Below are 25,297 nucleotides of genomic sequence, written 5' to 3' on the forward strand. Positions count from 1 at the left end.
CCGTACAAGCAAATTTCCTGAAACTAATCGGGTTCACAGTGGGTGCAAAATGAGGAATTTTAAACACAGCAGGAAAAAATAATTCATCTGAGGTTTTATTATGAATTTAGCAACGTAAATAGAAAATATCTTGGCCGAGACCAGCAATTTATTTCCTGTTTCTTTTCGATTCATTTTTATGGCATTGGTATGAGTCACATTAAAATGGAAAAGCTCCCATGACTTTCCAGTTCTTAAACATGCTGAGCTTAATAACACTTTCACACTTAAAACAGAAAGGAAGGTATATTGCGGTTCTTCTCTTTCCTTGAGTCTCGAATTATTTATGCTGATTTCTGTTCCTTTGTGTAATAACTCCACGGAGGCGAAAGCCCTGTTCACCAAGTTACTTTATTTACACCATACATCTGTACACAGCCAGCTTTCCAGTTGCTCCCTGCTGAACGCAGGCTGGCAGTCTGACACACCTGCTTTAAATAGGGAGCATGAGGCTCCCTGATTTAACCATCAATCAGGACTCATCAGGTAGTTCTTTTTGGAAAAATTGAGTATGCATTGGCTGGGAATCGAACCCGGGCCTCCCGCGTGGCAGGCGAGAAATTTACCATTGAGCCACCAATGCAACTGACATAGGACTCATCAGGTAGCTCATACACTAGCAAGCCAACCTTATTAGCCTGGCTGAAGTCATCACATTTTGTAACAACTTTCACATTCTCAAGTATGCTGATGAGATTGACAGGACGTTTAGGCATCAATTGCCACAAAATGGGAATACATATTTTCAGATGTAACTTCTCAATGATTCCGCAACAGGAAACTCTACTGCATTGTGTCTGTGCACAGGATTGTAACAAAATACCACAGCCAGAATTCTCCAGCCGTTCACGCCGGCGGGATTCTCCAGTCCCACCGGCAGCTCATTCACGCCCGTGGGTTTCCCGCTGGCGTGGGGTGACATCAATAGGAATTCCCATTGACAGCCGTGGGACCAGGGAATCCCGCAGCTAGCAGACAATGCTGGCCAGTGTCTCAGCACTGGCCAGCACTGAATCCTGGCCAGTGTCTCAGCACTAAGGAAGGGTTCTCATTTACCATCCACTAAATATTTCTGAAAAGGATACAACATGAATTGGGTTAGAGCAGGATTAGGAGTAGTGAGGTTGGGGATGGCATCAAGCAGGAAATTAGAGATGCGTGCAGTAAGGGTACAGCAATTATTATGGGTGACTTCAATCTGCATATTGATTGGGCTCACCACACTGGTAGCAATGCGATGGAGGAGGATTTCCTGGAATGTATAAAGGATGGTTTTCTTAACCAATATGTTGAGGAACCAACTAGAGAGCAGGCCATCCTTGATTGGGTGTTGTGTAATGAGAGAGGATTAATAGCAACCTTGTGGTGCAAGATCCTTTGGGGAAGAGTGATAATATGGTCGAACTCTTCATTAAGATGGAGAGTGACACAGTTAAGTCTGAAACTAGGGTCCTGGACCTGAGGAAAGCTACCTCTGATGGTGTAGGCAATCATAGGCAATGGCAGATATTTAAAGAAAACATGGGATTAAAACGCAATTAGTCCCCAGGGCTTGATGCTCTGCATCCCAGAGTACATAAGAAATAGTGGATGCATTGGTGATCATTTTCCAGCATTCTATATAGTCTTTGTAAGAGTTCCAATGGATTGGATGGTAGTCAATGTAACCCCACTTTTTAAAAAAAGAGGGAGAGAGAAAATGGGGAATTATAGACCAGCTAGCCTGACATCGGTGGTGGGGGAAATGCTGGAGTCAATTATTAAGCATACAATAACTGAACATTTGGAAAGCGGTGACAGGATCAGTCAGCTTGGATTCACTAAAGGGAAATCATGATTGACAAATCTTCTGGAATATTTTGAGGATGTGACCAGTAGAGTGGACAAGGGTGAACCAGTGGATGTTCTGTATCTGGACTTTCAAAAGACTTTTGACAAGGTCCCACAATAGAAATTAATGAACAAAATTAAAGCTCGTGGTATTGAGAGTAACGTACTGACGTGGATAGAGAACTGGTTGGCACACAGGAAGCAGAGAGTGGGAATACATGGGTCCTTTTCAGAGTGGCAGGAAGTGACAACTGGGATACCGCAGGGTTCAGTGCTGGGACCCCAGCTGTTCACAATATACATTAATGATTTGGACGAAGGAATTGAATGCAATATCTCCAAATTTGCAGATGACACTAAGCTCGGAGGCAGTGTGTACTGTGAGGAAGTTGCTAAGGGGCTGCAGGGTGACTTGGACAGGCTGGCTGAGTGGGCAAATACTTGGCAAATGCACTATAATGTGGATAAATGTGAGGTTATCCACTTAGGTGGGAAAAACAGGAAGGAAGATTATTATCTGAATGGTGCAGTTTAGGAAAAGGGGAAGTACAACGTGACCTGGGTGTCATGATGGAACAGTTACTGAAGGTTGGCATGTAGGTACAGCAGGCGGTGAGGAAAGCTAATGGAGTGCTGACCTTCATAGGAAGAGGATTTGAGTATAGTAGTAGGCATGTCTTGCTGCAGTTATACAGGGCCTTGGTGAGGCCACACCTTGAGGATTGTGTGCAGTTTTGGTCTCCTAGTCTGAGGAAGGACATTCTTGCTATTGAGGGAGTCCAGCGAAGGATCATCAGACTGATTCCTGGAATGGCAGGACTGACATTGGATCCACTGGGCTTATATTCACTGGAATTTAGAGAATGAGAAGGGATCTCATAGAAAAATATAAAATCCTGATGGGACTGGACAGGCTAGATGCGGAAAGAATGTTCCTGATGTTGGGGAAGTCCAGAACTAAGGCTTACAGTCTAAGAATAAGGGTAAGGCATTCAGGACTGAGATGGAAAATAACTTCTTCACTCAGAGATGTGAACCTGTGGAATCCTTTACCACTGTTGGGGCCAGTTCATTGGATATGTTCAAGAGGGAGTTGGACGTGGCTCTTGCGGCTAAAGGGATCAAGGAGTATGGTGAGAAAGTAGGAGTGAGATACTGAGAGTGCATGATCAACCATGATCATATTGAATGTTAGTGCAGGTTCAAAGGGTCGAATGGCCTACTCCTGCACCTATTTTCGATGCTTCTATGATTTAGTCTTCAGTTTGATGCCTCCTATGCATGGTTAATAGTTTTGCATGGATAGAGTGCCTCGACCAATCAGAGTTGACTTGTTAACCAATCAACATCCTTCCTCAGACGGTATAAATTATTACCCTTTTGAAATTTGGTATTCTTGCATATGTCCTGATGAATGCAAGATGAAAAGCTTCAACAGCATATCTCATTTGCAGCAATACTCAAGTTCTGTACTTCCAAATTACGACTTCACAGTGTGTTCGACAGCAATTAGATTGTGCGACTCAGGTAATGTCAGTTAGTTGCTTTTATTGCAAGGATTTATGAGTCAGATTAACCACAATCTTCAGTTAAATAAAGGGCAACAAACTTCACAATAGAGAATGAATCAAGGGATCTCATGGGCTTAAAGTAAAATGTAGACATTATTCAGTGGTATTAGTGAAATTTTATTTGGAAATCTAGCTCTAAATTGCCAGGTAGTGGAAAGAGCATCATCATTACTTACCAAGGTAATAGTGAGAGGCAGTTATGGTGCTGAGAATGGAATGGGAATGTCGGGGTTTAGTGATTTGGAGATAGCCCAACTTCCACTTTTTGCATGTAGGGGGGGGGTGCTGCCTTCCCCCAGTACCCACCTCCTCAAACTCCTTGTGCACAATGTCTTTCACAAAATGTTGCTCTCGGCCATTAACTCAACACTTGTGCTGATTTGCCCCTTGGAATAACCTTATGTTAAGAACCCCACTGATGTTAGGATATCCCAAAACCCAGAAGAGTAACTAGGGACACCAGTTCTTAGTGGTGTATATTTTCAATGTGTTATAATGTGAGGAAAGATATGCAAACCAGTGAGAAAGAGTCATGTCTTGTTGTAATCAATTACTAAGAAATATTTGTTAAGATAAAAGAAACACACAGCAATAAACACTATCATATAAAACAGTACACTTAACTACAAATAATGGTTACACGCACACATACATTATATCATATGAAGTTCACCCCCATTCCCGGCTATTTATGTTCCTGAATTCTGAGAGATGTCCCTTTCCCAAACAACAATCTTTTCACACAGAGGGTGGTGAGTGTCTGGAACAAGCTGCCAGAGGTAGTAGTAGAGGCGGGTACAATTTTGTCTTTTAAAAAGCATTTAGACAGTTACATGGGTAGGATGGGTATAGAGGGATATGGGCCAAATAGGGGCAATTGGGACTCGCTTAGGGGTTTAAAAAAAAGACGGCATGGACAGGTTGGGCCGAAGGGCCTGTTTCCATGCTGTAAACCTCTATGACTCTAACATCCAATATTATATAACTCTATGAGCTAAATTCAGCATATAGCTACCACCCGCAAGTTATCTTCCAGCTTAGAAGAACCTTTCTTCAGTTCAGTGTAGTGTTTCTTCTCTGAGTTTTTTTTAAAAACAGTAACTTTTGGGCGACACACTGTCTTTCCAGCTCAGTGTGGTTGTGCTTGCAGCTGTTTACCAGCTGTACCTCTTTTCCTCCTCTGCTGCTGTACTCAGATAGCCTGCAATGCTTAGGATCCCTCCTTCGATGTTACCCTACCCAGGTGACCCCTTGCACCAGGCTTTTAGCATATAGATATAAATTGTATTCTTCTCTCTCCACTTTGAACTCAGCTCTTCCACAGTTCTAACACCTATTTCTATACATAGAACAGTACAGCACAGAACAGGCCCTTCGGCCCACGATGTTGTGCTGAGCTTTATCTGAAACCAAGATCAAGCTATCCCACTCCCTATCATCCTGGTGTGCTCCATGTGCCTATCCAATAACCGCTTAAATGTTCCTAAAGTGTCTGACTCCACTATCACTGCAGGCAGTCCATTCCACACCCCAACCACTCTCTGAGTAAAGAACCTACCTCGGACATCCCTCCTATATCTCCCACCATGAACCCTATGTACATCATTGTTCATCCCATAGTCACTTAGCTAAGCACTTGTTTTCCTGCTGCTACACTAATTTGCATATCAAATAACCCTTTCAAACTGAAGCACACTTATCAATCCCATTCTTCACTTCATTTTATCCAAATTTTATCTTTAATCTTTATTTTGCTCAATTCTAGAATCTTCCTTTTACTCCAATATCTTGACTCTTGTGCCAGGGTATAAGGGTGAAAATAATATTGCAGCTACAGGATTTGGATGTCATGCCTACACTGTGGGTCTGGCTACCAGTCTTGGAGCCTTCTAACTGGTATACCTGGTTATCACACTCCAATGTTTATACCTGGCAGAGGAGAATCAATGATCAGGCAGGTTGATCTCCCAGGCTAGGGTAGAGTAAAGGATCAGGATAGCCGGTGAGGTTAAACCAAGGTGGCGCCTCTGGCAATTTTGCAAAGCCATCTTGGCCTTCTGGCTAAGGTGAAGCATCAGATCAAGCACAAGATCTTAATGTCCTCGTGCATCAGTCCCTGAAAGTAAGCGCGCAGGTACAGCAGGCAGTAAAGAAGGCAAATGGTATGTTGGCCTTCATAGCGAGAGGATTTGAGTATAGGAATAGGGATGTTTTACTGCAATTGTATAGGGCATTGGTGAGGCCACACCTGGAGCATTGTGTACAGTTTTGGTGTCCTCATCTGACAAAGGGTCGTCTGGACTTGAAACGTCAGCTCTTTTCTCTCCTTACAGATGCTGCCAGACCTGCTGAGATTTTCCAGCATTTTCTCTAAAGGTTAACCAGGCTGATTCCTGGGATGGCAGGCCTGTCACACTAAGTCAGTTAAGATTATATTCACTGGAGTTTAGAAGAGTGAGAGGGGATCGCATAGAAATCTATAAAATTCTAACAGGATTAGAAGGGTAGATTCAGAAAGAACGTTCCCAATGGCGATGGAGTCCTGAACTAGGGGGGTCATAGTTTGAGGATAAGGGGTAAACTTTTTAGGACTGAGGTGAGGAGAAATTTCTTCACCCAGAGGGTGGTGATTGTGTGGAATTCACTACCATAGAAAGTAGTTGAGGCCAAAATGTTGTGTGATTTCAAGAAGAAATTAGATATAGCTCTAGGGGCTAAAGAGATGAAGGGATATGGGGGGGAAGGTGGAATCAGGATATTGAATTTGATGATTAGCCATGATCAAGATGAATGGTGGCGCAGACTCGAAGGGCCGAATTGCCTCCTTCTGCTTCTATTTTCTATGTTTCTATGTTTTTAAGATGGGGTGCAATGCCTCATCTTGTCAGCTTGGATCTTGTTTGTCCCTCTCATGGGGACCATGAATTGGATTCAATTTGAATTTGTTTTTTTGGATGGAATAAAAACGTAAAAAACAATCTTTTATACAACTTCCAATGTTGAGTTCTCATATATAACATATAGCATCCTCCAAATAGAGTCTGCTAAATTTTCCATGAAGTATTTATAACCCTAGCATTGACAGAGTTTCTAAATTTACATTTACTAAAGATTCAATAAATCATTCTCTATACAGATCCTCAAAATCCCTCCATATACAAAGGTTTTCAGGTCTCTCTCATAGAGTGGTACAGTGGTATTATCGCTGAACTATTAATCCAGAAACTCAGCTAATGTTCTGGGGACTCTGGTTCGAATCCCACCATGGCAGATGCTGAAATTTGAATTCAATTAGGAATCTACTGATGACCATGAAACCATTGACGATTGTCAGAAAAACCCATCTGCTTCACTAATGTCCTTTGGGGAAGAAAATCTACCGTCCTTACCTGGTCCGGCCTACATGTGCCTCCAAAGCCACAGAAATGTGGTTGACTCACAACTGCCCTCCAAGGGCAACTAGGGATGGGCAATAAATGCTGGCCAGCCAGTAATGCTCATGTTCCACAAATGAATAAAAAAAGATGGCTGAAGTGCTGACAGTGGGATTGCTGTTATGTCATCACTGGAGGGCCTCCTATTGGCCTTCCAGCCTCAGCAGCCTGCCTGCCAACTTTAATTGGATGGCTCCCTGGCCACTAATTGATCAAATCTAAACAAAAGTTCACCAGATGTCGGGGTCCCAATCCCACAACAGAAATTCTACCCAAAGAATCACGACTGCTAAAAATCATGTTTAATGTAAACAGAGAGAACATACATTTATGTCGTCATTTCATGGCCTGAGGACATCCAATGTGTTTATTAGAGCCAGTAGATTAATTCTGAAATGCAGTCACTGTTGGAATGCAGAAGCATGGCAGCCAATGTGCGCACAGCAAGGTCCAACAGAGTAATGAAATAAATAATCAGGACGTCTGGTTTAAGTATTGGTTAGAGGATAAATGTTGGCCAGGATACCAGGAAACTCCCCCGTTCTGAGGGTGCCTGGGATCTGTGAAGACAATCAGGGCCTTGGTTTAAAGTCTCATCTGAAAGACATCACCTCTGACAATGGGTGGGACTTCCCGGCCGTTCCCACCAGCGGGATCTTCCTGACACTGCCGACAGCAAGACCCCGTTTCGGATCCCTCAGTGTGCAGGGGCTGCAAACAACAGGAAACCCTGCTGACAGCGGCAGGGGTAGACATCTCCACTGCTGCAAAACACGCTGTGGTGGTGGTGGTGGTTGGGGGGGTGTGGTGGTGGGGGTTGATTTTTGTTAATATATAGAATCCCTGCAGTGCAGAAGGTGGACACTCGGCCCATCGAGTGTGCACCGACTCTCCGATGGAACATCTCACTGAGGCCCTATCCCTGTGATCCCCCTAACCTACACGCCTTGGGACACTAAGGGTCGACCTAGCATGGCCAATCCATCTAACCTGCACATCTTTGGAGGAAACCCGAGCACCCGGACGAAACCTATGGGGAGAACATGCAAACTCCATTCAATCACCCAAGGTTGGAATCGAACCCAAGTCCCTGGCACTGTGAGGCAGCAGTGCTAACCACTGTGCCACCGAGCTGCCCAAATTCCTTTGGAATGTAGCAGCATCTGCCACTGTGACTCGTTCAGACTTTAAACCTTTTTTTTTTGACTGATTCTAAAAATAATTGCAAAAGCACCGCTGCATTTACATACCGGGGAGCCAATACTACTAATGGGGGTCTATCTTCAGGAGCCAAGATGCAGCCGAATGCAGGCTCAGTAAGCAAGAGGTATGTCATCGCAGCAGGCAGCCCACACAGTGCCCCAGCTGCTTATTAATCCATAATGTGATTCAAGTGCTTCTTGTCACTCTCACTCACTGTCACATACAGAGCCATATAATGGAATAATACCTCACTCTAATGAATCACCACTGGATAATTGTTGATATTATCTACTCTGTTTAAAGTGTTGATGCAAACTGCTTGCTCAGACCTGTGACACCTCTCATCTTATGAATTTTTTTGCATGGCAGCTGAAGTTGATGTAACTTACTGTTTTTAATAAGGTATTATTTGATAATTGCTTTGACCTTTCACCCTGGTATGTGTCTTTTGCTCATTAGCATGCACTGCAAGTGCCAGCCAAAGGGTGCTGCTGTCTTGCTGCTGACAGTCGCTGCCACCTCATGTCAGCGCTCAAAGACGGCCACAGTCTCTGCTATCGCTTTGCAAATGATAAGTAGCACTGACAGAAAATTAGCTGTATGGTAATGAGCATGTTCTTTAACCCTTCAAGCATGCTGTGCTTAAAGAGCCCGACTGCCCTTAGGCATTTAATGCACACAGCTGGCTGACTCTGAAGCTTAAAATTAGCACGGGTTCGGTTTAAAGAGACAGAGTACCATTTTCTATCTGTGCTGGACTCGAGTTTAACCCTTTCCAAGCTTATTCCCTGAAGAACGAGAGGTTACTTCTATTTAACATTTAAGAATCAGGGGAGCAATTGTTTTTCATAGCTCAATGGAACATGGCAACATTTTTGAGGAACAACTTGTGATTCATACAGAATTGTTTTCCCAAATGTTGCACGTGTCCCTTGAAAGCCGTAAAGGGAATTCAGTGCTCCAGTTACAAAGCACCTTGTCGTGATGTTTAAGGTGTTTGAAATTGTTGTACACCTTTTGTTATTGCGGTCATGTGCGTGTTGATGGTTTCAATTCAAAATCAGCTGACTAAGCAGGAAATTGCTGACACAGCCAGATGGAAAATCTCCAGTTTCAAGTCTGGAGAGTCTGAAATCCAAAATTGGGATGATAATACCGGACAAAATGGGGGGGGGGGGGGGGGGGGCTGGCGGGGGTGGAGAGGGAGAGAGAGAGAACTCAACCGCTTTCCCAAAAAGGTCACCTGTGGACCCCAGTCCTGTGACTTCCATCCTCCCAGAACTGGAGTGACTACTTCAGCATAAAGTATCACACATGGATCAGCTTCAATACCAGGCTGTTTCCACAGAGGATTGGACATTAGTTCAACATAAGGGTTAACATGTATGCCAGTAACCCCAGATCACCACCATTTAGGCACAGATCCAACACCAGCCTGACTGTTGGACTATATCGACTTCCTCCTCTGCTTTACAACAGTGGCTGCATTTCAAAAGCACCCCACTGGCTGTGAAAGACACTATATCAAAACAAGTCTTTCATTTTTTCCCCTTTTTCTTTTATATCATGTGTTACCAAACTGTTTTAATGTGAAATTGTACTTCCAACAGCAGAGTAACATTTTCTGTTAAAGGGCAATGTATAATGGAAAATGTTTTTTTTTTATTATGAGGATGAAAAGTTACAAGGGCTACCCATTATTTTCATTGCAATGACATTATGTGTAAGTGTTGTGATGTTGGGGCAAAATCTGCTTAGGTTTCTGACACGCTCCTACCACCACTTCAGCTGGAAGTCCCTGCCAACCACTTAAGCAGGGGAAACTTTTACTTGCTCCCCGCCCCCCCTCCCCTTACAAGGCCAGTGAAGCAGAAAGGGTAGAGCCAAGACAGGGACTGGGGGATTAGGGTGACTCCAATCTCACTGTAACCCAGTGAGGTTGGGCAGACGGGCCTCCAGGTTTTCACAACAATTTTAATATTGAAGTAGACCGATGAATCATTTCTCCAGTGGAGATATGCGGGCAACGTGGGTGGCTAAGGTTGTCGGGGTGCAGGTGCCCAGCAGCTTTGGGCAGACTCTCGTCCGCCATACCCTGGCGGGGCCAACACTTCGGGGCACTGATGGGCACAATTCCAAAGTAATTGCCTGGATCGTGACCCCAACAAATCCAAGGCTAACTTGTTTAAGCGTGATTTGCGTCAATTGATTCAATGTTCGTAAATGAGTGGAGGGAAAAATTCAACAAACATTTTTCACAAAGACAAGGTTCTTCTTAATAAAACAGTGGAAATTTAGAATAAATGTGAGATTGATCGGATGCAGATACCATACCGCTCGAATCAAAATACTCCAACTTGAAATGCAACTGTGATACATTCTCAGATTAAACATTACACGACAGCATTAAAACCGTATCTTTATCAAAATTGATTCATCATTCACAAGCAGCCTCTTACTATTAGCACGCACGGAATTTGCCAGGTTTTATAATTTTTGTCTACACGAGGGCAAAGGGGAAAAAGAGATCATGTTCCTTGGAAGTCCTTTGTGTCTTATATTGCTTGGACCAAATAACATGCTAAAGAGTGACAATGTTCAGGAGATACATCTGTGGCGTGTGTTATTGTATTTCACTGAGGACATCCTCACGGCGATTGCTGTGACATGACATCGAATACATTCAGGAAATAAATCCATTTAGCGCAGTAATACCTGTAACTAAGACGCGAGTCACAAAGCTGGTCTATGAGAATGTCAAAGCCTGTGACAAGAAATGGCTTCTATTAACACTGATTTTTGGTCCATGTGCATGCTACGTATTGTGCCAATCTGTGTAAAAGGTTACATTGTTTTTAAGGGAGATTTTTTTCTCAGGCTCAGATTGATTCGTTTTGTCCTCCGATTGAATAGCCGCTGCTACACAATTGGTTTCGACTGAAGCTGCTGGGTCTTGGGTATCTGCAGAAGCTGCTAATAATGGTCAAGGTTATGGTGACAAAGTGGTCAGCACCTCTCAGGTGGATGCGCGGCACACATGGGGTGAACATTTGAGCAGAACTAAGCTCCCGGCTGTGCCGCCCGCTTCCCCTTGATGCTGCAGAGTGCTTCTGTGCCCTTCTTATACAGCTACACTGAAACCAAAATGGTTTTATTGCCTTGCAGGACACCGCCAAGATTCTTTTGGTCAGCTGAATGCTTGACATGTACAAGTTTTTAGATCAAACCAAACTATTGAGAAATCCAATTAAATTCCTAATATGAAGTCCCCAGAGGAACACTTGCTAATTACGTAAACTGAGAACAATCGGGCATTGATTCGCAAGACGCACAGAATTGTTGCGGCACAGAACGATCCAAACTCGGGAATTCCTAAGCGTCTGTTCCACATAATAATGGGGAGGCAGTGGGGTAGTGGTATTGTCACAGGACGGGTAATCCAGAGACCCAGGGCAAGATCTAGAGACAGTAAGAGTTTTAACAACACCCAGGTTAAAGTCCAACAGGTTTATTTGGTAGCAAATGCCATTAGCTTTCGGAGCGCTGCTCCTTCATCAGATGGAGTGATTTCCATCTGATGGAGCAGATTTCCACTCCATCTGATGAAGGAGCAGCGCTCTGAAAGCTAATGGCATTTGCTACCAAATAAACCTGTTGGACTTTAACCTGGTGTTGTTAAAACTCTTACTGTGTTCACCCCAGTCCAACGCCGGCATCTCCCCATCAAGATCTAGAGACCCAGGTTCGAATCCCATCGTGGCAAGATCGTGAAATTTGAATTCAATTAAAGAAAATCCGGAATTAAAAGTCCAATAATGACCATGAAACGATTGTCGAAAAAACCCATCTGGTTCACTCATGTCCTTTTACGGAAGGAAAAGTGCCGTCCTTACCCAGTCTGGCCTACATGTGACTCCAGAGCCACAGCAACGTGGGTGACTCTCAAATGCCCTCTGAAATAGAGAGCAGTTAGGGATGGGCAATAAATTCTGGCCCAGCCAGGGATGCCCACATCCCCTAAATGAATAAGAAAAAATATGGATAAGATTGGAGTTCAATTATCTCTAACCACTCAGTTTATTGTTACTCCAGACTTGCTAAAACATAATACTTTGACCAAACTTTAGTCATCCCTTTCTTTGTTTGGTGTGGATTTCTGTCTAATTAATCCTCGGTGAAGCACATAGGGATGTTTTTCTATGTTATAGGCGTTATATAAATGCAAATTGGTGTTGTCATTAACAGAGCCCCATAACTGTACTCTCTGTTTCTATGTGAGATGATGGCTATTGATTATATTCCATTTAGTTTATTGGAACGGTTGGAGAAAGGAAACAACTGGCTGTGACTGAAGCATTCCTATTAAATTCACCTTCACAGGATTAACATTTTTAGAAAGCATATCAGAAGTCTATTAGTCTATTGCTTTATCTAATTTATCACTTTATCATTAATTTATCACTTACTGGTTTTTATTTGACATCTTATCGAAAACAATAGTCCAGAATTATGGGATGCCTTGGGAGCAATGTTACCACGTTAATCTCTGGGGAAATGGAAAGCTTTGGGATCTGAACCCAATCTCTGGGGTAAGAGCTAGGAGCCGGAGTAGGCCATCTGGCCCCTCGAGCCTGTTCTGCCATTCAATAAGATCATGGCTGATCTTCTCGTGGGCTCAGCTCCGCTTAACCATCTGCTCACCTTAATTCCTTTACTGTTGTGTTTGCTCTTTGCCAGCGTCAACCCTACACAGGAATAAATCAGAAACTATCAATATTGATAGTTTAAAGATTGGAAGCTCCCAGTGCGGCAGTGAGTGATACAGGAAGGGCCCAGTGCGGCAGTGAGTGATACGGGAAGGGCCCAGTGCGGCAGTAAGTGAAACAGGAAGAGCCCAGTGCGGCAGTGAGTGATACAGGAAGCTCCCAGTGTGGCAGTGAGTGATACAGGAAGCTGCCAGTGCGGCAGTGAGTGATACGGGAAGGGCCCAGTGCGGCAGTAAGTGATACAGGAAGAGCCCAGTGCGGCAGTGAGTGATACAGGAAGGGCCCAGTGCGGCAGTGAGTGATACGGGAAGCTCCCAGTGCGGCAGTGAGTGATACGGGAAGGGCCCAGTGCGGCAGTAAGTGATACAGGAAGAGCCCAGTGCGGCAGTGAGTGATACAGGAAGCTGCCAGTGCGGCAGTGAGTGATACGGGAAGCTCCCAGTGTGGCAGTGAGTGATACGGGAAGCTCCCAGTGCGGCAGTGAGTGATACGGGAAGCTCCCAGTGCGGCAGTGAGTGATACGGGAAGGGCCCAGTGCGGTGGTGAGTGATACGGGAAGCTCCCAGTGCGGCAGTGAGTGATACGGGAAGGGCCCAGTGCGGCAGTGAGTGATACAGGAAGCTCCCAGTGCGGCAGTGAGTGATACGGGAAGCTCCCAGTGCGGTGGTGAGTGATACGGGAAGGGCCCAGTGCGGCAGTGAGTGATACAGGAAGCTCCCAGTGCGGCAGTGAGTGATACGGGAAGGGCCCAGTGTGGCAGTGAGTGATACGGGAAGGGCCCAGTGCGGCAGTGAGTGATACGGGCAGGGCCCAGTGCGGCAGTGAGTGATACGGGCAGGGCCCAGTGCGGCAGTGAGTGATACGGGAAGGGCCCAGTGCGGCAGTGAGTGATACGGGCAGGGCCCAGTGCGGCAGTGAGTGATACGGGAAGGGCCCAGTGCGGCAGTGCGTGATACGGGAAGCTCCCAGTGCGGCAGTGAGTGATACGGGAAGCTCCCAGTGCGACAGTGAGTGATACGGGAAGGGCCCAGTGCGGTAGTGAGTGATACGGGAAGCTCCCAGTGCGGCAGTGAGTGATACGGGAAGCTCCCAGTGCGGCAGCGAGTGATACGGGAAGCTCCCAGTGTGGCAGTGAGTGATACGGGAAGCTCCCAGTGCGGCAGTGAGTGATACGGGAAGCTCCCAGTGTGGCAGTGAGTGATACGGGAAGCTCCCAGTGTGGCAGTGAGCGATACGGGAAGGGCCCAGTGTGCCAGTGAGTGATACGGGAAGGGCCCAGTGTGGCAGTGAGTGATACGGGAAGCTTCCAGTGTGGCAGTGAGTGATACGGGAAGGGCCCAGTGTGGCAGTGAGTGATACGGGAAGCTTCCAGTGCGGCAGTGAGTGATACAGGAAGCTGCCAGTGTGGCAGTGAGTGATACAGGAAGCTCCCAGTGCGGCCCTCCTTCGTCACATTGTTATACCTTGACAGTGTGCAGATGTAAGGAACTTGGTCAACTCGGGCACAGATGTTCTGAAAAGCCAATTTAGAAGGTAGGTTGTCAATAGTGAAACCCTTGCGCCTCGGAGAAAATGTCATTCCCTTGTCAGGAATGACACTTCTAGGCTATCAAAATCAGACTAGAATGGAGAGAGCTGATGATTTAAACACCAGCGGCCTCTGGACAGGCACTTCACCCCATTCACAGCCCTGCCAAAAAATTGAGGAGGCAATGCCTAGTGGTATTATCGCTAGACTATTAATCCAGAAACTCAGATAGTGTTCTGGGAACCTGGTTTCAAATCCCACCACGGCAGGTGTTAGAATTTGAATTCAATTTAAAAATCTGGAATTAAGAATCTACTGATGATTATGAAATCGTTGTCAATTGTCAGAAAAATTGATCTGGTTCACTAATGTCCTTTAGGGAAGGAAATCTGCCGTCCCTTCCCGGTCTGTAGCTCCAGAGCCACAACGATATGGTTGACTCTTAACTGCCCTCTAAGGGCAACTAGGGATGGATAATAAATATTGTAAGAGTTTTAACAACACCAGGTTAAAGTCCAACAGGTTTATTTGGTAGCAAACACCATTAGCTTTTGGAGCGCTGCTCCTTTGTCAGATGGAATGGAAATTTGCTCTCCATTCCACTCCATTTCCACTCCATCTGACGAAGGAGCAGCGCTCCGAAAGCTAATGGTGTTTGCTACCAAATAAACCTGTTGGACTTTAACCTGGTGTTGTTAAAACTGTTACTGTGTTCACCCCAGTCCAACGCCGGCATCTCCACATCAATAAATATTGGCCAGCCAGCGACACCCATGTCCCATCAATAAATAAACAAATCAATGGGAAATGCCATCTTGGGAGACAGGATTTATGATTTTTGGGCTGTTCCACTATTTTTGCTGTGATGGCTTTCCATTGTGGCGAAAATCTGAGCCTTGTTTCTCTCACCACACATGCTGCCTGACCTGCTGAGTATTTCCAGCATTGCCTATTTTGATTTCAGATTTCCAGCATCTGCAGTATTTTGCTCTCGTATTAGAGCTGTCCTTTTTTTAGTTCTTCATATTATGAATTAACAACACAATTGTTGTTGAAATAATAAATTGGGAATTGGAGCATTTTTGCAAAATTCATTTCCAAAGTGCCGTTTTAACTTGCAACCAGACTTCCAGGCGTTAGGCAGCATCATATGTATTTTAGTAGCTGTGTGAGACTTGCACATAAATTTGCATCAATTAATGTTTGTGGTTTAATAATCCACAAATGACTAATGCAAGGGGCCTTTGTAATGACTCTTATAATGATTGAGAATAAACTGTGGGAATAACATATCTGTCAGTTGGTATGTTTGTTGGTGATGATATATCAGAAAAATCTTTATCAAAATGAACGTAAACATAAATCTTGGTCCCCGTATTGGTAGGCCAATTCAGTAATTTTTGATCGAAATGCTCTTCAGATGTTTTCCTTAACCTTTCATGGTACTGGGTCTCAAATCTGGTTTTCACTTTCAAAAACACTTCTGCAAACAACGATCAATTTAAGCTCAGCCCCAGTTACATCATCAATGTAGGGTCAAATTAATTTGCGTGACTTGTCCCAATGTCATAGTGATGAAAAATCAAAATATTAACATTAATATAGTGTTACTTAGTAAATCTATAATGTGGAGATGCCAACGTTGGACTGGGGTGGGCACAGTCAGAAGTCTCACAACAACAGGTAAAAGTCCAACAGGTTTATTTAGTATCAGGATTTTTTGGAGTGCTGCTCCTTCCTTAGGTGAGTGATGACCTCACCTGATGAAGGAGCAGCGCTCCGAAAGCTCGTCTTACCAAATAAACCTGTTGGACATTAACCTGGTGTTGTGAGACTTCTTACTTAGCAAATCTATGCAGAAAGCATGAGGAATGAAATTGGGGGAGAAAGGTCTTCAAACAAATAGAACACATTTTTAATTTCATGGGATGTACAAATTGAATTTTAATCCTCGTTGTAACATGCTGAATTTTTGGAAGTTTGTAGAGAGGGTAGGGGAGCAGCAGTTGATATCATTCGCAATTCCAAGAGTGAATTACATGCTCTGAAAATAAGAATAACAAATGCAAATTAGCCCTGAATGATTTCTTCTCAAAGTGAAGGGACAGGGAGATCTGGAGTGCAAAGAAACAAAAGAAATGTTACAAACAGAAAGGAATAAAAAAGGCATCAATGTATTTCTAAATGTGTCTAATACAAAGTGAGGGTAATGACTCTGTACATAATATCAGTAAAGTCACGGTTATGTGCCATTTTGTTGCAGTGAATATATTGGAGCTTCTGAATGTGTACAACGTAAACCTCCAAGGATGACCTGGTATGAGAGCAATGTAATTATCATTCAAGATTTTTTGAAAACGAGGACTGTATGCGCTCGATCTTATCAAAGTGATTTTTAAAAAGTTAAATGGTTTGAGATGACAAATAACGAAAGATTATTTCCTCTGCCTAATAAATCAGTGATGTGGAGAAGCCGGCGTTGGACTGGGGTAAATACAGTAAGAGTTTTACATAGAAATACATAGAAACCCTACAGTGCAGAAACAGGGCATTCGGCCCATCAAGTCTGCACCGACCACAATCCCACCCAGGCCCGACTCCCATATCCCTACACATTTACCCGCTAACCCCTCTAACCTACGCATCTCAGGACACTAAGGGGCAATTTTAGCTTGGCCACCGGGTTTTAACAACACCAGGTTAAAGTCCAACAGGTTTATTTGGTAGCAAATGCCATTAGCTTTTGGAGCGCTGCTCCTTCGTCAGATGGAGTGGATATCTGCTCCACAGCTATCCACTCCTTCTGACGAAGGAGCAGCGCTCCGAAAACTAATGGCATTTGCTACCAAATAAACCTGTTGGACTTTAACCTGGTGTTGTTAAAACTCTTACTGTAATAAATAAGTAACAGTGGAACATGGACTTCGGATTAGTATTAGAAGCACACAAAAGCTTATTGGAATATAGGATGCACTAACACAGCTCTTAATTGAATCAAGCATGACAATTAAAATGGAATTCGATAAACATTTGAAGAAAAACATTAACAAAGACGGGGGAAAAGAGCAGAGAAATGAGACTAGAGTTGACAGTTCCAGTGATGAATCCAGCAGTGGCACAGACACAAGAAGCCAAACTGACTCCTTGCGATTTCTACAACTCTGTGATTTCTGTCTGTGTTTATGGGAAGTGTCTAACCCTTATTCAATGTTGTTTTATATCTGTCCAGTGTGCAGTGTTTGAAAACTAGTTAGATTCATGTCTCTGCTTCTGTTTACCCGGCAGTTACTATGAAAATTGGACCTTGGGGTAATTACTGAATGTAAGTTGTTTAACTTGGTTATTGTACAACCGGATGCCTGACAATGGGACTTTTAAAGCCAGTAAATTAAAATATTGACTCACTCTTTTCATATTAGGGTCATATTTCAAACGTCCAGGAGGGCTATCTAAACAGTCAAGGTCAGGCTGAATATCTCTACACAACACAATATCCTGAATCTTAGTACCTTTCTTAATGTGCAAATAAACCAAAATTGACTCTTTAGACACACAATGGACAATAAAAACGATCATACAATTCTTCATACATTTATTTTTGGCTAATTAGTTCTGCTTGGGCCTTGGAAGATACTTTATTTTCTCATATCTACATTTTAATATCTTTAATAATCAGAGATAATTTTGTACAAGACTAGCTGAAGCTGCATTTATCTGCACAACTCAATTTCTCTAAAAATGCAATTGGGGCGGCACGGTGGTACAGTGGTTAGCACTGCTCCCTCACGACGCCAGGGACCCGGGTTCAATTCCTGGCTTGGGTCACTGTCTGTGCGGAGTCTGTACATTCTCCCCATGTCTGCATGGGTTTCTTTGGGTGCTCTGGTTTCCTCCCACAGCCTGAAAGACGTGCTGGTTAGGTGCATTGGCCATGCCAGATTCTTCCTCAGTGTACCCGAACAGGTGCCAGAGTGTGACAACTAGGGGATTTTCACAGTAACTTCATTGCAGTGTTAATTAGTGCCTACTTGTGACACTAATAAAGAAACTTTAAAAATATATCCACTCTGGTTCTGGTTTCCCTTTTAGAACTGTACCCTTTATGTTATATTATTTCTCTGCATTCTTCCACTAAAATAAATCACTTTGCCCTTCTCTGCATTAAATTTCATCTGCCACTTATCTGCTTATACCAACCAATCTATTTTCTTTTGAAGATCTACACAATCCTCCTCATGGCTCACAATTCATCCAAATTTTGTGCCATCTGTAAATTTTGAAATTGTGCCCTTGTACACCAAGGTCTAGGTAATTAACTTTTATTAGAAAGAGCAATGTCCATAACACCAATTCCTGGGGAACTCCACTATAAACCTTCCTCCAGTCTTAAAAACAAATTCATCACTACTTGTTTTCTGTCACTCAGCCAATTTTGTGTCTGTGTTGAGCTTTTTCTTTTATTCCATGAGATAATCGCACCATTTCACCAATGCACATCTCCATGTTGACTGCAGGTAACAGGCACAGGTGCCACCAAATCTGCCAGGAATGCAACCTGTGCCAGTTGAAGAGAGTGCCATCTCCCTCATCCCTAGGGCTGCAGGACAGTTCTGCAAAAGGTTCAGTGACTGCACCAGGTCTGAGAAGATAACACATGAGGTATTCGCTCCCTTCCTTTCTTGTCCATTTCGTCACCATCTTAAATAAGCACCCTTATGCTTAACCATTCACTGTGCACACTGGCTCCATGTCCTGCACTATAACTGCACAATTCCTGCTAACACCAATTACTTGCATGCACAGCGCAAAAAAAACACGTCCCTGGCACCTTAAGCGTAACCATCTCAGCTCAGAATTCTCCAGGTTCTGACAATTCCTTGACAATTGAGTTTTGTATCTCAAACTCTCTATCGATCTCTCGCCTCATCTTGGCTCTACCTTAAATCCAACTCATTGATACTACAGTCCTTCTGTTAACAAGAGTTTTAACTCTTTTAACCAACACTCAGAAGTTCAACCAAATTCTACTGAAAGAGATTTTTCTTTCGCTTCAATTTTTAAAAAAACACAAAGCTCTAACTAATCTGCTTCAGCAGAGAACCACCAGTAGGAACCAATAGGAAAAAAGATACAAAGGTCTGAGGTCACGTACCAACTGACTCGAAGACAGCTTCTTCCCTGCTGCTGTCAGACTTTGAATGGACCTACCTCGCATTAAGTTGATTTTTCTCTACACCCTAGCTGTGACTGTAACACTACATTCTGCATCCTCTCCTTTCCTCCTCTATGTACAGTATGCTTTGTCTGTCTAGTGCGCAAGAAACAATACTTTTCACTGTATACTAATACATGTGACAATAATAAATCACAGCAAATCAAATCAACTCATCCCCATAATTAACTTGTTGGCTTTTTGCTATTCTTCATCCCCCAGCCAACCTGGTCACATGATCATTTACTGGAACCCAACTGTTTATTTACCAGAAATCAGCTCCTAGTTCATAAAAGGACCACCACTCCATGAAAATACAGTTTTCTTACAAAAGCACATGGGTCATCACATTAAAGGCATGGCAGGAATTAATTTGTAAATTGTCACATTTGTAAATATCTCCATGTATTAGATGATAATAAATCTCAAAGCTACAGTTGGTCATCATGGCCGGAATTTTCCGACCTCGCTCGGGCGAGGTTCGTAAAATCCCGCCCGAGACCAACAGAGAATTCTGTTCTGCAAGCCTTGCCCTGATTCTGGGGCGGGCGAGGTAGTAAAACCCTGGCCATGGTTGCCAAATGCCTCATGGCCATTGAGAAGGGCAGTGTGCATTTCACACCCAGAGTACAGCAATCACCTTTCCACAAATGTGTAAAACAAATGATGACATTAATTACGTGGCAAAGCAAAGGCAGGTTGTCTCAAATGAGGCAAAATATTGAGAAAGTGAAGGGTCAAGTTTGGAGGAGGGGAGGAGGGAGAAGCAATTGTGGAGAACAGTTATTCAAGATATGAGGAACTTCAATGTATCACTGGAGGCTCTAGTTCTCTGTATTTTCTTAGAATTTACAATGCATATTACTACATAGACCAAAGAATTTGGAAACATTCACACTTCTGAATTTGAAGTAGACTTGCTCTATACAAGCAGCTTGTATGGCAAGAGGTGGATAAGTTCATACGTTCCTAAGATATAGGAGCAGAGTTAGGCCATTCGGCCCATCGAGTCTGCTCCACCATTCAATCATGGCTGATATGCTCCTCATCCCCATTTTCCTGCCTTCTCCCCATAACCCTTCAACCCATAACCGATTAAAAATCTGTCCAGCTCCTCCTTAAATTTACTTCACTAAATTTGCATCAGACAGAATACCCTCATTTGGTTTCTCTCTGAATGTGTTGACAACTAAAACAATGAATGCATCTTCACATACATCTACGAAGATAGATTTTTAAAGAACAACAGTAATTATTGAGCTAAATCCTGCCAACAGGGCTTATATTTTTTAATCCTAAGGGATCCACAGGGACATCAGCTGTTTCAAATGAAACCCATCTGATGATCGGATGACCTCTTTGTCACTGGCTGAAGGGAGATCTTGGCTATATTGACTGCAGTATGTTGCAGAATTCATCACTGGTAACATACCTTCTCTTCCCTGGTGTGGAGAAGGAAGGGGTCAATGTTGATGTGGTTTTGAGTGTGTTTCAGTTCAGTCGATAAAGTGCATTCGAGAAGGTGCAATTTTTCAGTAGTTTAAATGCCATTATGTTTGATCACAAAACCAACAACAGACGGGTATGATCTAAGGCTACAGCACCAGTCGACATGCTGTGCACAATTTGTGTGCTGACACAGCTGAGGCACTTTATAGTGATAGTCTTTGAGGAAATATTTAATCAAACACATTAAGAAATTAATACCAGAAAATGTGTTTGATTCGTATTTTGGCATCATGCTTTTTCAATATTGCAATAAAATCTTTATTAGAGCAAACATAATAAAATCTAATCATGTGAGATTGCAGTTAATTTTGAACTGATAAGGATTAATTTTTGATTTGATTTATTATTATCACATGTATTAGTATACAGCAAAAAGTATTGTTTCTTGCGAGCGATACAGACAAAGCATATCGTACATGGAGAAGGAAAGGGGAGAGTGCAGAATGTAGTGTTACAGTCATAGCTAGGCTGTAGAGAAAGATCAACTTAATATGCGGTAGGTCCATTCAAAAGACTAATGGGAAGAAGTTGTTCTTGAGTCGTTTGGTACATGACCTCAGACTTTTGAATCGTTTTCCCAAAGGAAGAAGGTAGAAGTGAGTATGTCTGGAGTTTGTGGGGTCCTTGATTATTCTGGCTGCTTTTCCGAGGCAGCGGGAAGTGTAGACAGAGTCAATGGATGGGAGGCTGGTTTGCGTGATGGACTGGACTTTCGTTCACGACTCTCAGTGGTTTCTTGTGGACTTGGACAGAACAGGAGTGTGACCAAACTGTGATATAACCTGAAAGAGGGCTTTCTATGGTGCATCTGCAAACGTTGGTGAGAGTCGTAGCGGACATGCCAAATTTCCTTAGCTTCCTGAGAAAGTAGAGGCTTTGGTGGGCTTTTTTAACTATAGCGTCAGCTTGGAGGGACCAGAACAGTTTGTAGGTGCTCAGGACACCTAGAAACTTGAAGCTCTCGACCATTTCCACTTCATCCCTGTTGATGTAGACAGGGGCATGTCCTCCACTGCGCTTCCTGAAGTTGATGACTACCTCCTTCATTTTGCTGACATTGAGGGAGCACCAGTTCACTAGATTCTCTAGCTCTTCCTGTACTCTGTCTCATCATTGTTTGAGATCTGACCCACTTCATGGTGTCATCAGCAAACTTAAAAATTGAGTTGAAGGGGAATTTGGCCACACAGTCATAGGTTCAGATTTAATATGTGACTCCTTTCTGATCACAGAGAAGAAGCACCCAAGTTTCAGCAGATTTTAAGTCACCTTCTATGTTCATCCACCTGTCAAAATTCACCTTAGCTAGTAGATTTTATTACCAAGCAGTGCTTTAGCCAATGAACTAAGCCAGAAGGTCTGTGTGTGAAGCTCCATTCAGTGTATATACTCAGCAAATTACTGAGTGAGGGCATCTTCATTTGTAGGGCGTTTGGAAGAAATTAGAAGATTACAACTTGCCCTTTGATTTGCTTCAGTATGTTTATTTTCATAGAATCATAGAATCCCTACAATACAGAAGAAGGCCATTTGGCCCATTGAGCCTGCCTCAACAACAATCCCACCCAGGCCCTATCCCTGGAGCCCCATGTATTTACCCTGCTGTCCCCCTGACACTAAAGGGTAATTTAGCATGGCCAATCAACCTAACCCGCACATCTTTGGAGTGTGGGAGGAAACCGGAACACCCGGAAGAAACCCACGCAGACACCGGGAGAACATGTAAACTCCACACAGACGGTTTCCCAAGGCCAGAATTCAACCTGGGTTCCTGGCACCGTGAGGCAGCAGTGCTAACCACTGTGCCACAGTGTGCCATTTTGTGCACACTCTTTAATGGTGCCAGTTCACCAACTCGGGAAAGGGGAAGATGGCAGCTCTCCTTTCAAATGTCCACGAAAAGCGATTTCAACCCAACTGCGGAGGAAGGGTCCATCCGATCTGCTGAGCGCAACATTGTGAGGGAGCATCCAATATGCCACTGGAGAGACCTCCAGCCATCAGCTCTTAAACATTAAACATGGGGAGTCCCAGAATCCATGGGTGGGATTTTCTGGCCGCGCTCACCCCAATACTGGAAAATTCCGCCCATGGTCAACGGACCTTTGCATGGTCCGCCCCGCCGGCTATGATTCCCGTGGCGCGCGGGACAGGAAAATTCCGCCCTGTGACTTGGCGAAGATACAAAAATAGATGATACTGGATCAGATCAGCTCTCCGTTATACTCCGGCACCCCATGTTCAGTTCCAGTTACTGTGCTGGATCTGAATAACGGTCATCATTTAGGACCGGAGTCAAATCTGGCACCACTCATGAATGTCTGCACCAATAAAAGTCGGACTTTTTCAACCACGTTCTGCTTCCTAAATTTTAAATATTGCAAACCTTTGGAGAAATATGTCCACATGGACAGTAAGGTATTAATCCAACACAATTATCTGTTTGCTCTGTGGCAGTGAACTCCAAATGATTAACATTTTAATGCTATTTAGAAGCCAAAATGACATTGCCACTGTGGATGAAGACCAATTTAGACCTGTAGATTTATAGTATTGATATGATCCATGAGTTGTGAATGAGTTGTGTACATAATACTTTCAATTTAATTTGAATGCACCTAATAATCTTACTGAAAATAATTTACGATATAGAAATGTAAATAATTTACATTGGAAACTGACTACAGCATAGATTTCAGATCTTCCCAACCCGCCTGCCACAGGAATTGTAGTGGGCGGGGGGGGCCAGACCCTGCAAAGGTCCATTGACCACAGGTGGGATTTTCTGGTCTTGGGGCGAGCGCGGCATGGTGACTCACACCAGTGGACGGAATCTTACCACCGTTCACGCCAGCGGTGCTAACCACCGACTTTGATGCAGCGGGAGCGTTGCAGGAACGGCCGGTAAGATTGCGTCCAGCATGTCTAGAATGGGATGTTCGCGATACAGACAAAGCATATCGTACATAGAGAAGGAAAGGGGAGAGTTCTGGTTAAAGTTGACGCTCGGCCTGGAGAAAAATATCAGATTGATTAGATTATTGTCTTTTAATAAAACTCAAAACCGATCTTTAAACAAACTTGGAACTGTGAAGTCTTGGTCATGAAAAAGAAGTGAATCTGTAAGTTCCGTCAAAGATTAAAGTTCTCCACATCTGATTATGAATTCAAAGATGTGGAGTTGTATGCGTGATGTTTTGAATAATTGACTACCAAATAAGTTGCTGGAACTAATTTATCTTTGTTGCTGGTGTCCAGTTCATTAATGAACACTGCTTCCTAATGTGACTGTTGCTCCGGTGGAAATAATCCACAGTGGCATTTAATGTGCATGTAATGTCAAACATGGGATGTAAGATACGGTTGTTTGTAACGGTTGACAAGCTGAACTGCAGTGCAGTGAGCTACTACACTGTCTTGTTCAGGTTGTAGATTCCTCACAGGGTGAGCTCCTGATGTCAGTCAGCTGGAATCATCTGGGAGTCAACCATATGAGCGACACGGTGGCACAGTGGTTAGCATTGCTGCCTCACAGCGCCAGGGACCCGGGTTCGATTCCTGGGTTGGGTCACTGTCTGTGCGGAGTCTGCACATTTTTCCCGTGTCTGCGTGAGTTTCCTCCGGATGCTCCGGTTTCCTCCCACAGTCTGAAAGACGTGCTGGTTAGGTGCATTGGCCATGCTAAATTCTCCCTCGGTGTACCCGAAAAGGCACCGGAGTGTGGCGACTAGGGGATTTTCATTGCAGTGTTAATGTAAGCCTACTTGTGACACTAATAAATAAACTTAAACTTAAAAACCATATGAAGGCAAATCCCATAACCAACGGGGAAGGAAGAAATCAAAGAGGGTGCACTCACAGTATTCACACATATGCATTATACCTGATTAGGCAGTAGGTAACGGATACTATCTACTGGCTTGGAGCTGGCTTTGTGATATGACGTTTTAAGCCAAATAAAACATGAGAAGAAACATACACTAAACAAAAGTGCCAACAATTCCTAATTAATATGATTTGATATGGGTTGATGTTACCAGGACATTTGGTTTTGATGTGCCTTTTTGAGATGCAATTACTTCAGGCTAGAAAACATAACTAGAAATTGTAATAGGCTTCAAATCTGGGAGTGTTAAAAGAACATATTGTGCAGTAAGAGTGTACAATGCTGCAAGACAACATAGTTCCAATAAATATACCCTGCT

General features: G+C 43.6%; 1 protein-coding gene and 1 non-coding gene across 8 annotated transcripts in view; both read right to left on the reverse strand.

The window, feature by feature from the left end:
* Positions 1 to 25,297, reverse strand: part of LOC144502502 (serine/threonine-protein kinase Nek6-like) — a 288,580-nt gene that overhangs the window by 19,523 nt on the left and 243,760 nt on the right. The gene's annotated exons all lie outside the window — the stretch shown is intronic.
* trnag-gcc (transfer RNA glycine (anticodon GCC)) lies at positions 552 to 622 on the reverse strand. Its single transcript has one exon. It is a non-coding gene; the product is annotated as a tRNA-Gly (tRNA).

This window comes from Mustelus asterias, chromosome 13 (genome assembly GCF_964213995.1).
Source record: "Mustelus asterias chromosome 13, sMusAst1.hap1.1, whole genome shotgun sequence".
NCBI classification, from domain to species: domain Eukaryota; kingdom Metazoa; phylum Chordata; class Chondrichthyes; order Carcharhiniformes; family Triakidae; genus Mustelus; species Mustelus asterias.